This window comes from Seriola lalandi, unplaced genomic scaffold, assembly GCF_002814215.2.
Source record: "Seriola lalandi dorsalis isolate HSWRI2012SDOR001 ecotype SW California unplaced genomic scaffold, Sedor1 jcf7180002054808, whole genome shotgun sequence".
Classification (NCBI taxonomy): Eukaryota; Metazoa; Chordata; class Actinopteri; order Carangiformes; family Carangidae; genus Seriola; species Seriola lalandi.
In genome coordinates, this window is record NW_019525361.1 from 127,591 (window position 1) to 140,905 (window position 13,315).

The following is a 13,315-nucleotide window of genomic DNA, read 5'->3' on the forward strand; positions in this document are numbered from 1 at the left end:
TAGATATTTAATTTTACATTCATCCTTTGATCTGTGTCTGTGAAGAGTGTTCTGCTGGTCACTACCCAGGATTGGAATGTGGGTTGTAGTTTATGACTCTTATCTAGAGAGGGACAGAGGAAGAGAGGTTGGTGTGTGTGTGTGTGTGTGTGTGCGTGTGTGTTCAAGCATGGCACAGACAGAGCAGGATTCACACCTTAGTGTTAATCAGTCCTTTTGTTGTTACTTGTCCTATACAAGAAACAATCAAATATCACTTCTCCAGTTATCTGGTGTCCATTGGTTGATCCTCTGGAGCTGACCCTTTGATCTTTGGTCTGGTTCTGTGTCGTTCGGCCATGCTAACAGCATGGTCTGTTTGTGGAAGAGGGGTCCTTTGTCTCTGTTTCCTATCAATCTGATAGTTCGATGGTGGAAAGAGTCGCAAAGTGTCAATTGTGAGTCCGCAACTCTGCATGTCCTTATAATGAACTTCCTTAATGGCTTGTGACTGATGCCAGGCCACGTATGTACGCTACAACAGGTAAGTGACACAATAAACAATGTTTTGAGACGGACTTTCACCAAGTTTAAAACTGTATAAAAAATAGTTCCAATGTTCAAAAATCGGGGGGAGGGGGGGGGGGGGGGGGGGGCTGCTATTCATGCCACAATTAATCTGTATTAATGATCAGATTGTGACTCAATAATATTTATTTTTTCATAGTGGAGATCCAGACTGACACTGTAAACAGAGAAAGAATCTGAAGAACACTGATAAACACAAAACAATTAGAGTTACAGTAAAGTGAGTTAATAACATTGTATCTCCACCTGTATACCTCTAAAATATTTAGTTTAGAGGTTTGGGTTCAGGCCGCTCTCTGTAGGTCTGCTTTCACTTCACTTTGAATTTAGTGAACATGACATAATGATGATGAAGATGTGACACAGTTATCACAGACTCAGGAGCTGAGGGATGTCAGCCTCCACATGTGGCTACAGGAGATCTGAAATCAATCCCTGACTTTTCTGTAAGTGCTATTATTATCCGAGGGACATCTGTTATGTTGACATGGTTCTGTTTAGTTCATGAAGCAACAAGGATGAGGAAGTGATTCATGCTCCCAGTCCACTTACATCAGAACCTGGTCTACTTTGAGATGCAGTGAAGACCACAGAAGGCCAGAGATCAGAACCAGTGTAGGTTACAGGTTCCTACAGTCACTCACTGTGCTCTGGTGGAGTCCAAAACACATTTCCTTCCTCTCAGGCACCTTCATCATCGTCACATCCCACCATATGTCCTGATGCAGGAAAACTGGGCTAAAAGGTAAAAATATGGACTTTTCATGATTTACTATTTAAATGTATATGAACAGTCACTCACTTTGGACCGTCCGTCTTTGGACTGTTCCTGCCTCTGGACTATCCATCCCTGTTGTTCCTGGCTCATCCCTTTCATTTCTGCCCGTCTCCAGCCAATCTCCATCCACCACCGGATGTCCTCAGACTTTCCTCCCTATCCCTTCACCTCACTGCCACATTCACCTGTCAGCTCACCTGTCTCCTATTCTCAATCACCTGAGCTTTTCTGCCAATCACAGACCAGTTCTTCATTCCCCTGATCTGCTGCCTGGTATTTATGTCTGTGTGTTTCCCTATGCCTGTTACCTATGTGTAGTGATCTGTTGACTCCACCTGTCTACCTGTTTGTCCATGCATCTGTGTAAACCCTGATCCTCTTCATTTTATATACTTCCTGTGTGCTGCTACCACCAGGTCTAACAGACTCCTTCACTGTTGAACTCCTGGGACAGAAGATCTGACAAATAAATTATTAACTCATTCACAACTCTCCAAACTGTCCCAGTGATAAAGTCAGTAGTCACAACTAATGATCTCCTCATTAGTATCACTGTATCATACAGCAGGTTTTAATGATCACAGTCAATGTGGTTCTATTAAAATAAGCCAGCTGACCAACAACAGATGTATAGATATATTTTATATGGTAGGTAAGTGTTCATGCTTGATGAGGTTCTCACGTCAACAAAATAAAAGCATTTGTGAAAATGTGGAGGCTGCAGAATAAGTGCTGGCTCCTCTCAGAGCCAGTTAAAAGGTGTCTGCTGCTTCTTTTCAAATCCTTTGTTGTTGTGACACAAAAGCCCGGCTTGTTTTTAGTGACCTTGGAGACTTTGGAGCAGAGAAAGACAATCCTGCTTAAGCTGAGAGGGCTGTGGAGGATTTAGAAAACAGGTTGAGGATGGGAGGGTCGCAGATGGAATCTCAGATGGAATAATTACCATGTGTCCCAAATCCTGCCTGACTTCCCCCTGTAATCCAGACAGGAGGAGAAAACACAGAGAGAAGTCCAATTATGTTCTGAACTTCCTTTTCTTTTTAACCTCCCCCCCAGTCTCTCAGAAGCAGAATCAGTGCTGAATGCAGCTGCTGTTTGAACGGTGATGAGACCTGTTAGTGATTACAAATCAAACTGAACAAAATGATGTGAATCAGAAATGTGAGTTGTTTCCGCCTCTGTTAGAGAGGAACAATGCTGTTGTTATTCTTCATGCAGATGAAACTGCATGGCACTGCCCAAAACTCAGCCATTAGCTATACCATAAAGGCTCAGCCCTAACTGGATTAGGGTTTGAATCCTACCCCTGGCCCCCCTAGACACTTGTGCACGAGACGAAGTGGAGACACCATGTTATTCTGTTTTGGGGGGGGGGGGTATATCAGTGTCTTTGTGGAACACAGACACTTCTAAAATACACATAAGTCTGGTCCGGTGGTTTAAAGTGGTGGTCTATATAGTTGTATATAGTTATTTTTCAGTGATGGATGATGTGGTGAGAACAATAGGCTGCCTGTGTTCCAGATGAAAAGTGTAGGTATGAGGGAAAGAGACAAACAGAAGCTCCTGAATCTGCCTCCAAAGGTAAGAGTCTGAGCCATGAGACCTCATCAGGGAGAGGGTAAGGGTTAGCCAATAATAAGCCTGAGGAATATTAATAGATGCCTCGGGGCTCATGCGAACATGAGAACAGAGGTTTCTGGTTTTCGTGTGTGACAGTTGGGAACTTGTTGCATAACATGTGACCAGTGGATCTGGTTGGTGGTGTGTGGTTGGTATCACTCCAGCAAATGGAACAGACCCTAACCCTGCTGCTATAGGCTACCTGCTAACTGCACGATGAACTAAAACAGTGTGTGTGTGCGTGTAGCCTGTCTGTCACCACTGATGCTGAGTTGTCATGTTTCTGATTGACAGCTGAGAAGACTAATACACTGTACAGTTTGTCATGTAGGGGACCACAGCCTGAAGGACACATTCATCTGAGTGATGTGTCACTGCAGTTTAACATAATGTCCAGTCACTGAATACTTGTTGTAACTGTTTGATCAGGAAACAGTGGAGGTCATGGTGCAGCTTTGAGAATGATGAATATATTTTTTTTCTTGTTAATGTGATGTGACAAACTTCTATAATATGATTGTTTCAGCACTGTTTAAGGCACCATAGCATTAACATGTGCTACATTTGCAGATCTGCTTGTAGTTCATCTTTGCTTGGAAAGAAAAAAATTACAATGAATCTTCAGCATTGCAGCAGCAACACTAAACCAAAGGGATATCTGATTCAAAATCTTTGGCACTGAGTGGTTTGGAGGTACAGCATATTTAAATTAGGAGCATGTGACTGTACTGTGTAGGAGATAAGGTCAGGTTGAAGGTTCAGGCCCTGCAGGAAGGTGACAGAGCTGTCACAGCTCATCGCCTTCAAACACACAATCAACCTCTGATGCCAATCTGCTAAAGCTCCTGTAAACAACTTGATATCAGAGATAAATACACAAGATAGACAGTGTGCAAATCCAAAAACAAGTGTATGTGTGTATGTATGTGTATGTATGTGTATGTGTGTGTGTGTGTGTGTGTGTGTGTATGTGTGTGCGTGTGTGTGGGGTTGCACTGTGTAGTAGTTAGTTTGTAAATTCTTACAAACAAACTTCTTTTGTCTTTTCCAAACTGACATCGCTGTTTATTTGGTTGTTTATTTGATTATCTGTTATTATTTAGTTGTTTATTTATTGATATTTGGTATATTATTTTGTTATTGTTTATTTTTTTTATTAAACCCACTTCCTGTACTTCTTAATCTGTTGAACCATTGGTAGTTTTACATCAGTAATCTCATTGCTGGATTGAAAACCCAGATCCATGTTTATGTGGTTATGCTCAACCTCACCTCACTCTCTCTCTCTCTCTCTCTCTCTCTCTCTCTCTCTTTCACAAACATTTGTGTTTCCATTACTTCAGGGGACATTACATTGATTTCCATTCGTTTCCTGCAGACTTACTCTGACCTGAAGTATAACCTGAACCCCAGGAAGTTTTTAACCCTGATTCACCCCTCTCAATAATTGGAGGAGAAATCTGGTTCTGGACCTTGGTTGGTTCTGATGTTTGGTCCAGATGATCTGGTAATGTGAAGGTTCACAGATCCAGTTTTAACCCTTCTGAACTGCTCAGACTCATTGGACCGCCGGTTTGATTCTGATTACAAATCAGTCCTGGAGCAGCTGATGGTTTTGTCCAAGCAACAGTAAACATTCTAGCATTTGAGGCTAACATTAACTAGCATACTACTGTTGACAGATATTAAAACATACAGTTAAAATCTCACCTCCAGTTGTCACTAAGACAACCTGTGTTGACTGCATCTGTTTTTTCTCACAGTAAAGTTTTACATTACAACAAGTTGTCTCACCACAGGCTCATTCTATTGATTCAGATGCTCCACCCCATGACATCACATGAGGTGGAGCGCCGATCCCTCTGGCACAATAATCTGAATAATATGCTGTAGTGTGAGCATGTTTGAGAAGAGAACAGAACATCTGTGAAGTTTCTCCGTATAGACATGATGCAACCCAAAATCAAAATCAGCTCAACCCTGACCTAAACCTAAACCTAACCTAACCTAAACCTGAACCTGAACCCTAAAACTAGGTGTGAAGCCTTACACAGCCTTGAAGGTGTTAGAAAGGACTGGCCAAAGTGTCCTCACTCCAAAGGTCTGAAACTGAAACTGGTCCTCACACACACACACACACACACACACACACACACACACACACACACACACACACACACCTCTGAATTAGTGTGGTATAGGTGTGGTGCTGATGTGATGAGAAGTGACAGCTACTATGGACTGTTTGGACTGGATGTGATCCACTTGGCTCACTGCTGATCAAATCTCCAACAACAGACTATTAACTCCAAGCAAATTGCGCCAAGTAGGTTAAAGTGAGGCTTGTCTGTTTTAATATCACTGATATCTCCATTTGTTGTCAGGGTATAAAAAGACTCATCTCGCTGAGCGGGCGCTTGATAGGAAAAGCACATTTGTCACAGTCTCTCTCTCTCTTTCTCTCTCTGTCCCTCACTTTCTCTCTCTCTCTCTCTCTCTCTGTCTCTCTCTCTCTGTCTCTGTCTCTCTCTCTCTTCTCTCTCTTCTCTCTCTCTCTCTCTCTCTCTCTCTCTCTCTCTCTGTCCCTCTCGGTCTCTTTCTCTCTCCTCCATAGGGGAGAATCATCTCATTGTGTCATTTTACATCACAGATCTGTTCCACTCTTTCCTCCTGAAGAATTGACCCTGTTCTTCATTCTCTGCTTCAGACAGGAGCTTTTCACACATCATGGAAACAGGCTGGTGAATTTACTGCCATTGAACTATGGCCAGTATCATGCACTCCAGTGCAATGCTTCCAACACAACAGTAATGCAGTAAAGGCCTAGTGAAATGTACATAGTTGTGAGACTGTGGGTTGGTGGGGTATGTGTAGTGTTGGTACTGCATTCATCTCATGTTCATTAATAAGGAAACATGCATTAATACTGATTTGACTGGAAGAGAACAGGTCATTCACAAAGGTCATCAAGACATAAGAGTAGGTGCTCAGTGTTTTTAACATGGATGTAGCAGCATTTAACAAACTGTTTTTACACCAGTGTGTAAACATACTGTAAATACCAGCATTATGGTGTTCTGAGTGATCCACACATTTTCTTTAGAAAATGTGTGGATCACTCAGAACACTAACCCTAACCCTAACCCACCATAATGCTATCTTTAGTTATAAAATTACAATCTTTTGATCAAGGTCTTTTTTATTTTCATATCACAAAAAAACATTCAACTTGAACATGGGACAGTTAAGATTGCTTCTGAAATTGTTACATCTATGTCCGTTTCCCATTTGTTTTGGAGAGAATCCAGATTATTGTTACATCTATGTCCGTTTCCAATTTGTTTTGGAGAGAATCCAGATTGTTAACGTTATGTGTCTTAAGTAATGTATAAATTCTGCTTATAATTTGTTTTATGTCAACTTTTCATTTAAAAGTTGTATCTAGCAGAGTTACAGGAGGATGTGATGGGAAGCATGCAAAGTTAGAGGTCACAAAACCTCTAAGTTGTAAATACCTGTAGAAATGGGACTTATTAAGATTCAATTTCTGTACTAATTGTACAAAGGAGGCAAACCTGTTTCCAATGTAGAGATCATATAGTGTGCCAATTTTAATTCTTGACCAGATATCAAAAGCCTCGTCCATCACTGATGGGGCAAACATATGATTTCTTGTTATGGGTGCAGCATAAGAAAGGTCTGTGAGATCAAAGGACTGTCTGAACGGAGAGAGGCAGGGGGTCCCAGCATTCAAGGTCCCTCTAAAGATCAGATAACAGGGGTTGATAGTTAGCCATATAGAGATCTTTGTGGTCATTTGTAATTCATATACCTAAATATTAGAATTTTTGGGGGTTATTTTAAAGTAAGCTGACCCAAAATGCATCCCATCCACTGAGGTATTAGGCATAAGTTCACTTTTCTGAACGTTAACTTTATAACCAGATATTCTTACGAACTTTGCAAGTAGAGCCAGTAATTGAGGAAAACTTGAGCGGGGGTCTGTTATAAACATTAACATGTCATCTGCATAACATGGAACTTTGTGCTCTGAACCCGCCCTGTGAATGTCCTTGATATAAGTGCTCTGTCTTAGAGCCAGTGCCAGCGGCTCAAGTGCAACAGCAAACAGGAGCTGTGAAAGAGGGCATCCCTGCCTCCTACCCCATTTGAGCTCGAAGTAAGTGGAAAGACTGTTATTGGTGTGTACTGCAGAGTGTACTGAAGAGTATACAGGATTTTAATCCAGGATATGAATTTAGGGCTGAGATTAAAAACTTCTACAGTCTTGAAGTGAGAGTAACACCTCAATATTCCCAGGATCGGGTGGAGAGGGATCATAAAAGGTATTTCTGTAAGGTATGTTGAAAAAGGAGTAATAATTTTTTATAAATCCTGTCTGATCAGATCCAATAATATAAGGGATTACTTTTTCATGTGGCATTCACGAATCTTAGCAAGGATTTTGGCATCTGTATTCAACAGCAAGACAGGCCAATATGAGTTGCAATTAAGAGGGTTTTTATCCTTTTTAAGTAACAGAGAGATAACTGCTTGACAGATGGTTTGAAGTAAGGAATTTGAGGCAAAAGACTCTTCAAATACCAACAATAACAGACAGGAGAGTTGATTTGAGAATCTTTTTTCAAATTCAGTTGGGATTTATTTATTTATTTATCAATATCTTTTATTTATTTATTATTATTATTTTATTATTATTATTATTATTATTATTATTGTCAATACTTTCACTGTGTTCTTTCCCATGACATGTTCTTATGTCTTGGGCCAACTGTCTTTTTTTGAGAATCCATTCTAATAATATTGTATCCCCTGAAATATTTCTGTTGGACTTAATGGAAATGAAAATAAACATTTGATCGCAAAAAAAAAAAAAAAATTCAGTTGGGAAACCATCTGGCCCTGCTGATTTGCCACTTTGCATGGCTCTAATTGCCAAAGCTATCTCCATGACTGAACAATCCCTTTCCTGCTCAGCAGAGAGTTCTGCATCTACAGAGGGCATGTTCAGGGATTTAAAGAAGTTTGCCAGGGCAGAGGGATTGGTAGATGAATCTGAAGTACATAATAATTGACAAAATATTTTAAAGCAAGAATTTATTTTATTTTTTTGCATTTTAGAACTTGTTCATCATTAACTGCAGGGATGGTTTGATTAGCAGTTCTTTGGCGCAGTTGATGCATAAGTATTCATCCAGCCTTTTCCCGTGTTCATAGTGGCTATGTTTTAATTTGGAAATAAGGTATTCAGCTTGTTGAGTAGACAACAGATCAAACTCTGCCTGTAATGACAAATGTTTTTTAATTATGTGTGCAGAGGGGAAGTGGCTGTACAGCGTATCTCATTCTAGTATCTCATCTGTCAAAATTTTTAAGATGTACAGTACTAGCCCTTTTTTTTTTATTCATGCAGTATAAAATTATTTGGTCCCTGAAATATACCTTTAAAGACTCCCATACAATAGATGGTGACATCCCTGGTGTTTGATTGGACGATATGTGGATGATATGTGGATTGTGTAGTAGGAATATGCATTTTCATATTCAAGGGACCATTATCTGAGATAAATATGGCTCTGCATTCACATTCTTTTATAATATGCAGGATTCTTTTGTCAAGGAAAAAATAGTCAATACGTGAATACATCTTATGCACTGTTGAAAAGTAAGAGTATGCTCTGGAGATGGGATTACGAAACTGCCACACATCCACTACACCATAAGTCTTAAGGAAGAGCTGAATAGAGTGTGCTGATTTGGACAGGGATGCCCTCTTAGAAATACTCCGATCCAAAAAGGGAGAAAGCATACAGTTTGTGTCACCGCCATGTATGTGTTGTCATATCTGGTAAACAAGAAAAAAAGTTGGTGAAGAATGTAGGATCATCCCGGCTTGGGGCGTGAATACAGGCTAGAATAACGTGTATAATTTTCCCACCAAAATGACATATCACCCGGCCTTTGAGTGGAAATTGGACTGGTACACCTGACCCACCCATCCCCTAACAAGTCGAGAGCTTTCACATGGACATATATGAGTCTCTTGTAAAAATGCAATGTCTGTATTAAGCTGTGATTAAGTGTGAAAATACTTTTTTGAATTTCACTGGGTGATTGAATGATTTGACATTTCAGCTTATAAAGTTACCTGGGCAACCATCATAACCTTTATATTATTTATATTGGCCATAATGTGTGAACAAAGATATGCATATCACACATGAAACCCAAGAACACCAAAACACGATAAGACATATAAACAAACATAGAAGCCTGGCAGAATCGTTTGAATAGGTAAATAGGTCCAGTGACCTCCTAGATGAACATGGTGATTACAACATCCTTCAGAAAAAAATCCACACATTCAATGTTTGTGGTGGGGAAGTATAAAGCTAGTTGCTTGGGCTCCCGCTGAGCCTCCAATATGAATAGTAAAGGGAATAGCAAGGTGAAGTGTAATAAATTCTTTACTATACTGTGCAGTAAACTGAAATTACAATTTTTGGAGAGGGAGAGGAAATCTTGTTTATGTTGAGAAACTACACTATATATCAAGTAGTCTCCATCCCTTAATGAACATGTTAGGTTCCATATATGCCATTAAGTCGAATGTCAACTTATAGATAGTTAGCTTTGGCTGAACTGTGTAATCTGTAGCAATAATCAGGAACTGAAAAAACATGTTATGGGTATTTGAATCAGGATATTCTATAAGTGAGAACAATAAACCAGTAGTTAGGTAATACAATTACTTAATTTTATAGGTTTAAGTAATCAAACATGTCCACAACATTAGGGTTAAACGTATGCATCATTCATGCTTTGAACACACATCACAGGGCATCACAACATCTCTGCATCTAGTGGTGCTGGTTTCCAGATGCAGTGTCTCCGTCATTCAGTGTCAACATGTGTCTGAAACCACTTTCTACCAAAGAAACAGATTTCTGTTGAGTCTTCATACAACCAGAAGCTCAGCAGCTTCCAAAGAAGGAAGGAAAACCAGACCCAGGTCTCTGCCCCACACCATGTAACCCCTGCATACTGTGGCAACATGTCAATAAGGTCAGGGATCTGGGATCAGGAGGTCAGGGACTGTAATGCAGTAGTACAGAGGGAATATATGGATGTTCCTCCTTGGATAGTATGAGGATGACTATGTGTGTGTGTCTGCCAGTGTGTATATGTGTTTTGGGGGGTGGGGGGTGGGGGGTTAGTTGGTGGGTTTTTCAAAATTAAACGACTCCCCACTTCCTCGTAGAAAAGAAAAATGAATAGTGACATCCTGCAGACAGTGTACACCACATTTAATTAGCACAGAGACACATGGGAGAGAGAGCTATCCAATGACTGAGGAGCAGTCAGTGGTTGGTTAGGCCATGGTGCAGGAGGCAACGGGGGAAGCAAAGGGAGAGTAAATGGAAGATGGGAGGCAGCAGAAGATATGCAAGTGGGGGTGGAGGTAGTGTGGGAGAGGGTAAGATGAGGTAAGGGAGGGAAAGTGGAGGCAATGAGGAAGGACGAGAGGAGAGAAGGTGAGACAAAGAAGAAAGAGAGGGAGGGCCAGGGAAGGTGGGGATCAGGGGGTGGGGAAGGGGATCTATTTAATTTGTGGTTGAGCCTAATTTCTCAGTGCAGATGCCAGTAATACCTGACAGCAGCTCTGCAACTAATTGTGCCATTCACCATGTATCAGGCGTTTACTCTGACTGAATGAAGCCACAACACTAATCTCATCAAGTGAGAGTAAACTCCATCTTCAGTCTGAGCAGCTGATTATAAAGGTTTTCTTCTTTCACTTCACAGGTATAAATGTAGCAGACTGTTGCAGCTGTTGAAAACTGGAGAACAAACTCAAACAACTCCTGTTAAACTTCTGTTGAAATAAAGTTTGTATGATGGTTAGAAAGAAGAAGCACAATTCATTTAGGATTACTTAAATGAAATAGGTGATTCTGCATTATGTGTGTGTGTGTGTGTGTGTGTGTGTGTGTGTGTAGAGCTGGAACAGGAAACATACAGACTGACAAACAACATCTTTCTGTTCCACCTTAAACATTGACTCATCTCCTCTGAGTCTGACTGATCCTCATGTTGAGCTGAACAAACCTCAAGAGAATAGCCTGTCTTCATCCGGCCCAGATAACTTGGCTTTACCTGTATACTGTAGTTTTTTCAGCATCTCCAACAAACTTTTTAAAACTGACACATTTGCTAAAAGTAATATTTCTCCACATAGATGCACCAAGATAGTGAAAGAGGAATAGGTCAGTAATTATTTAGTAAGCATGACACTGAGTAGCACCCCAACAACACTGAACAGCCTGTCTCACAGGATATGTTTGAAATGTACGGTACTGGTTTGTACAGAAAGAAGTGATGGTCTCATATTGTGACATCTGATATTTTCATGTTATATCTCAACTTTACTGACATGCCTTGATATTGACTAAAAAACCTTAAACCCATAGTACAACATTGTGCTGTTTGTTGTTGAGAGGAGACCTGTCGATAATTAGCTACTGGTAAAAACCTCCTGAACCACTGACACTGGAGGAATCAAACCAGGGGAAGCTGACGGCAACAAATCCCATGATCCCACACTACGTCATGACATCACCCAACACTGTCTTTTGTTAATGTTCTGATTGAGAGGCAGAAGTTACAGACTGTGTGTCTAACAGTCATTGTAAAACATCAGGCTGTCAGTGCATTTTAACAGTTTATTGAAGATGCTTCATTCAAACTCACACACCACATGGATAAAATATTGATGAATAGAAAGTGCAACCAGATTAAATCACTGGAATAAAACATCTTCTCTTCTCTTTAAAATCACACAGCGGATCTTGATAAACAAATTATTCGAGTTGAAAATTTTTATTGATGTACATTGTATAATTTGTTGAGAATGAAATGACGTAACAACGGTCAATGGAAACCAAAATCATCAACCCATTGAGGTCTGGATTCACGAAAACCAAAGTAAAAAATTGAAATCACAGGCTAATCCAACTCGCATGAATTTCATCACATAAACTCGTAATGGGACTCAATAGTGCGTACGGCCCGCCCATGCCTGTACGCATGCCCGACAAGGTCTGGGCACCAATACATAACGTGCCATAGGTGCTCAATTAGATTGAGGTCAGGGGAACATGAGGGTCAGTCAGTGGCATAAATGCCTTTGTCATACAGGAACTGCCTACACATTCTGGCCACAAGTTGCCGGGCATTGTCCTGCACCAGGAGGAACCCAGAGCCCACTGCACCAGTGTAAGGTCTGACAATCGCTCTAAGGATTTCATCCTCCTAGCAGCAGTCAGGATATTATTGGCTATGACATGAAAGTCTGTCCAGCTATCCTCATGTAAGGGCTGGTCTCCTGGTGTCTCCTCCATACTCCTGAGACTGTGCTGGGAGACACAGCAAACCGTCTTGTGACCGCACGTATGGATGTGCCATCCTGGAGGAGCTGGACTGCCTGCACAACCTGATTGGGCTGCAGGTACCACCTCATAATGCCAGTAGTGAAAAGGACACTAGCAAAACACAAAACTAGAGAAGAATCAGTCAGGAAGGATAAGATCAGAGCAATTGTCTGTGGCCACCACATGCAAAACCATTCCCTTTTGCCTCATTGCACCTGTTGTCACTTTCATTTGCACCAAAGCAGCTGAAATTGATTCATATCACTTGTGCTTCCTAAATGGACAGATTGATATTCCTGAAGTTTAAGTGACTTGGTGTTATACTGTGATGATATATATATGAAAGTGCAAAGCAAATAATATATATACATATTATGTGCTTTGCACTTTCAGTGGGTCTCTGATTGCTAGAATCTGTAAGATGCTGTAAGCAAGTCCAGTTTCAATGAAATGAAGGATGAAAGTTCATTCACATTCACTAAGAACAAGGAGCTCATCAGGAGGACTGTCCCACTGTAAAACCATCAGGTCCACGAGGGCTCTCTAGCAGACACACTTTCTGTAAGTCCACACAGTTCATTGCGTTTTGATATTAAACACAGGGTTACCATGGTTACAAGGAAATGCCTGGAAGCATTAAAAATAGCAAACAATCGCCATAAAACATAAAAAAGAAGAAAAAGAAAGGCAAAGAATGGTTAGGGATTAAACCCAAATGTACACTTTAGAAGAAAAGAACAAACACAGCTCAGTGGGGATTCACAAAATTGTGTGTAGGTATTTTGTTTACAAACAGGAAGTGAAGGGAAGTCAAGGTCAAGGTAACATGAAATGTCACAAAGTTCTGTCCCATTCCTCTTTATAACATTTTCAGCCCCTGCAGCCACTCACACTC